Source organism: Choloepus didactylus, chromosome X (genome assembly GCF_015220235.1).
Source record: "Choloepus didactylus isolate mChoDid1 chromosome X, mChoDid1.pri, whole genome shotgun sequence".
NCBI classification, from domain to species: Eukaryota; Metazoa; Chordata; class Mammalia; order Pilosa; family Megalonychidae; genus Choloepus; species Choloepus didactylus.
In genome coordinates this window covers 84,838,635-84,844,171 of record NC_051334.1, presented here as the reverse complement: position 1 = coordinate 84,844,171, position 5,537 = coordinate 84,838,635, and the positions used below count along the sequence as shown (strand labels likewise).

Genomic DNA, 5,537 nt, shown 5'->3' with positions numbered 1-5,537 from the left:
TAATAAAGTTCCCCACCTGGGGAATTCCTGATATTCTCACAAGTATTGAGGACTACCATTGTAGTAGGCCAAGCTGTCAAACTTGGGGCCTGCCTTTATGAAACTTGTTACTGCAAAGGAGAGGCTAAGCCTACTTATAATTCTACCTGTGTCACCCCCAGGGAACCTCTTTAATTGCTCAGATGTGGCCTCTCTATCTAAGCCAATACTGCAGGTAAACTGACTGCCCTCCCCTCTGTGTGGGACATGACTCCCAGGGATGAGCCTAGGCTTGGCAATGTGGGATTGGGAAGGCCTTCTTAACCAAAAAGGGAAGAGAAATGAAACAAAATAAAGTTTCAGTGGCAGAGAGATTTCAAATGGAGTCAAGAGGTCATTCTGGCAGTTATTCTTATGCATTTTATAATACCCCTTTTTAGTTATTAGTGTATTATAATAGCTAGATAGAAATAGCTGAAACTGTTGAACTGCAATCCAGTATCCTTGATTCTTGAAGGTGATTGTATGACTATATAGCTTATATGGTGTGACTGTGTGATTGTGAAAACATTTTGGCTTACACTCCTTTTATCCGGTGTATGGACAGATAACTAGAAAAAAGGTGGACAGAAAGTAAATGAGTAATAGGTGTGGAAAAGAAGTATTAGATATTTGGGATGTTCTTTCATCCTTTTATTTTAATTCTTACTTTCATTTTTATTTCTTAGAGTAATGAAAATTTTCAAAAAATTGATTTTGGTGATGAATGAACAACTATATGATGATACTGTGAACAACTGTAAACTTTGGGTGATTGTATGTATGTAAATATATCTCAATAAAATTGCATGTAGGAATATATATATGTACAAAACAGAAATGAGCACAATATCAATTTGTTAAATTACAATCAACTATAAACAAAAGAAGGATACATTGAAGGAAACATGGTGAAAATTATATGGTGTATAAGAAACAAAGGACAAAATGGATGAAATAAGTTATGTCTTATCAGTACTTGCACTGAATGTAAATGAATTAAACTTTCCAATCAAAAGAATCATATTGGCAGAATGGATTAGACAGCATGATCCAACTCTACGTTGATTACGAGTCATTCACTTTAAACCCAAAGTCAAGTAGGTTGAGGGTCAAAGGATGGAAATATATTCTATCTAAATAGTAACCAAAAGAAAGCTGGGGTGGCTATATTAATACTGGATAATATAGACTTTAAGTCAGAAACTGTTATAAGAGACCAGGAAGGACACTGTATATTAATAAAATTGTCAATTCACAAAGATATAACAATCATAAACATATATTAATCTGTTCCAGTTTGCTAATGCTGCCATTTTGCAAAGCACCAGAAAGGGATTGGCTTTATAAAGGGGATTTATTTGGTTACAAATTTACGGTCTTAAGGCCACAAAGTGTCCAAGGTAGGGCATCAACAATAGGGTACCTTCACTGGAGAAAGGCCATTGAAATCTAGAAAAACTGTGAGCTGGGAAGGCACATGGTTGGCATCTGCTTGCTCCCAAGTTGTGTTTCAAAATGACATTCTCCAAAATGTCAGTGTCACCTTTCAATGGCCATCTTCAAAATGTCTGTAATCTGCATCTCTAAAATGCCACTCCTAGCTGCTCTCCAAAATGTCACTCTTAGCTGCTCTGAAGTCCTTCTGTTTGTGAGCTTTTAAATCAAGCTCACACTTTTTAAATCAAGGCTCACACTTAATGGGTGGGGCCACAACTCCAGGGAAATAATTCAATCAGAATTATAACCTACAGTTGGGTGGGTCACATCTCCATGGAAACAACCTAATCCAAAGGTTTCAACCTAATCAAGACTAAATACATCTGCCCCCACAAGATAGCATTAAAGAATATGGCGTTTTGTGGGACATACTACATCCAAACAGGCATGACATCTAATAGCAGTGCCACAAAATATAGAAGACAAACAGTGACAGAAGTAAATGGAGAAATAGACACTTCTACAATAATATTTTGAGACTTTAGCACATTACTTTAATTTCTGAAGAGAACATAAAGACAGAAGTTCAATAAGGAAACAGAGAGCTCTAACAATAATATAAATGAACTAGACCAGGTATACACAGAAAATTGCACCAACAACATTGGAATACATGTTCTTCTCAAGTGCACATGAAATCATTCTCCAGGATAGTCCACAAGTTAGTTCACAAGTCTCAATGAATTTGAAAAGTTTGCAGTCTTACAAATATCTTCTCTGACTACAATGGAATGGAGTTAGAAATCAATACCAGAAGAAAAACTGGAAAATGCACAAATATGTGGAAGTTAAACATCACACTCTTAAACAATCCATGGGTCAAAAAAGAAATCAAAAAGGAAATTAGGAAATATCTTGGGGTCAATGGAAAAAAACAACATATCAAAACTTCTGGGATGCAACCAAGGCAGTTCTCAGGGAGAAATTTATATTATGATGCCTAAATTTAAAAAGGGGGATTATCTGAAATCTGATGGAACTAGATAAAAAGAGCACACTAAACCTAAAGTTAATAGAAGGAAAGAAATAATAAATATTAGAGTGGTGATCATTGAAATAGAGAATAGAAAAACAATTGAGAAAATCAATGAAATCAAAAGTCGGTTCTTTGACATGATCAATGAAATTGAGAAGTATTTAGCTAGACTGACAAAGAAAAAGAGAGGATGCAAATAATTAGCATTCAAAATGAAATATCTTGCAGAAATTAAACTGTAGGAGTTACAGAAGATAGGCAGAGTGGAAAAAAGAGAGGATTTGCTTTTGTAACTTTTAATGATCATGATACAGTTGATAAAACTGTTGCTCAGAAATACCACACTATTCATGGGCATAATTGTGAAGTGAAAAGGCCTTTTCTAAACAAGAGATGCAGTCTGCTGGATCACAAAGATGTCATGGAGGTGAATCTGGTAACTGTATGGGTTGTGGAAGGAACTTTGAAGATGGTGAAGGGAACTGGGACCATGGTAGAAACTATGGTAGAAGAGGCTATGGTGGTAGAGATGTTGGAAGCAGAGGTAGTTATGGAGGAGGTGATGGTGGGTATGATGAATTTGGAGGTGATAATGGCAACTATCATGGTGGTCCTGGTTATATTATTAGAGGGGACTATGGTAGTGATGGATCAGGATATGGAAACCAAGGTGGAAGATATGGTGGTAGTGGTGGAGGATATGATGGTTACAATGAACGAGGAAATTTTGGCAGTGATAACTATGGTGGTGGTGGAAACTATAGTGATTTTGGAAATTATAGTGGACAACAGTGATCAAGTTATGGACCCATGACGGGGCAGTTTTGGGGGAAGAAGCTCATTCAGTCCCTATGGTGATGGTTATGGATCTTGTAGTGGAATTGGTGGCTATTGTAGCAGAAGGTTCTAAAAACTCAACAGAAAATGGCTACAGTTCTTAGCAGGAGAAAGAGTGAGGAGTTGTCAGTAGAGCTGCAGGTTACCTTGAGACAGTCATCTCAAATGCATTAGAGGAACTTTAAAAATCTGCCACAGGAGGAACAATGATCCATAGTCAGAAAAGTTACTGCAACTTAAACAAGACAGCCATCTTGTTCAGGACTGTCATAGCCACAGTTTGCAAAAAGTGCAGCTATTGATCAGTGCAATGTAGTCACAGTTAGATATACATTCTGGAGGTCTCTTATCTGTTGTAGCTTTTTCCTTTTCTTTTCTTTACATCAGGTGTATTGCCCTGTAAATTGTGACAGTTGTACTAGGAATAAAAAATTAAAGAATTTTTAACTTTTCAGTGTTTTTGTAGTTCAGTTTTCTGCATTTTAGTACAGAAGCTTAACAAAATGCAGATTTGAAGGTGTTTCCTTGTGAGTTAACAAATAAAGAAAATCATTGTTAATTACTGCTTCGTATGAATTTTGCTAAAGTTAACTGTAAGGAAACACCTGCTGACTTGCAGTTTAAGGGGAATCTATTCTCCCCATTTCCAAACCATAATATGAAGGGGCACTGACGTGGAGAAAATATATATCTGTATGTTTTCAATGTGTGTTTCAGATAACAACTAGGATTGGGTATTTACATTAGTATATTTGTGAATTTAATAGCATAAAGATTTGCCTTCAAATGAAAAATATCTCCAAATTCCTACATGTTTTATTTTAAAGTGTAATCATCTGTCATTCTAATGTGTTTACTTTGCTAAAAGTCCTAGCAGTATTTAGAAAATCTCCTTTCTACAATTACCTTGGTCACACTTGAACTGCTGCTGTAATATTTGAGTGTAAAGAGGGCCTACTGCCCTCTGCTTAAATTCTAGAATGGGGTAGTGGTTTTCTTTTCCCCTTTCTTACTGCTATAAAAACCATTCTTAAAAACTTTTCAAAATATGGGACCATTAAGCCTGCTGTATTCAAGCAAATTGGTGGCTACATTTGTTTTCCTATCTAAAGCAAAAGAGGCCCATAAATCTTCAGTTATTTTCCTTGGTTCAATATATATATTTTTGTTTTGTTTTGTTTTTTTAAATTCATTTTATTGAGATATATACACATTTCATGCAGTCATACAAAATGAAGCGTACATTCAGTTCTTCACAGTACCATTACATAGTTGTGCATTCATCACCAAAATCAATCCCTGACACCTTCATTACAACAAAAACAAAAATAACATGAACAATAATTAAAGTGAAAAAGAGAAATTAAAGTAAAAAAGAACACTGTGTGCCTTTGCTTTTTTGTTTTTTTCCTTCCCCCATTTTTCTACTCATCCATCCATAAATGAGACAAAGGGGAGTGTGGTCCATATGGCTTTCCCAATCACATTGCTAACCCTCATAAGCTACATTTTTATACAATCATCTTCAAGATTCATGGGTTCTGGGTTGTAGTTTGATAGTTTCAGGTATTTACTGCTAGCTACTCCAATTCACTAGAACCTAAAAAGGGTTGTCTATATTGTGCAGAAGAGTGTTTACCAGAGTGACCTCTCAGCTCGTTTTGGAATCTCTCTGCCACAGTAGCTTATTTCATTGCCTTTCACATCCCCCTTTTGGTCAAGAAGATGCTCTCCATCCCATGATGCCAGGTCTAGATTCCTCCCTGGGAGTCATATTCCACATTGCCAGGGAGATTCACTCCCCTGGGTGTCAGATCCCATGTAGTGGGGAGGGCAGTGATTTCACCTACCAAGTTGGCTTGGCTAGAGAGGGAGGGCCACATTTGAGCAACAAAGAGGCATTCAGGAGGGGGCTGTTAGGAACAATTATAGGGAGGCCTAGCCTCTCCTTTGTAGCAACAGTCTTCCCAAGGGCAAGTCCCATGGTAGAGGGCTCAGCCCATCAAACCACCAGTCCCCTATGTCTGTGAGCACATCAGCAACCATCGAAGTGGGGAAGCCCAATACCCCTGCATACTCCATCAGCTCCTCAAGGGGGCTCTGCATATTTTTTTTCATTTTTTTAATTAATTTTTTTAAATCAACTATCTAAAAAATAAAAAAATTAAAAAAGACATACAATAAAAAAACATTTCAAAGAGACCAT

At 36.7% G+C, this 5,537-nt stretch overlaps 1 pseudogene; it reads left to right on the top strand.

The window, feature by feature from the left end:
- Positions 1-1,066: 1,066 nt before the first annotated feature.
- LOC119522224 lies at positions 1,067-3,404 on the top strand (annotated as a pseudogene).
- The last annotated feature ends 2,133 nt before the right edge of the window (positions 3,405-5,537 follow it).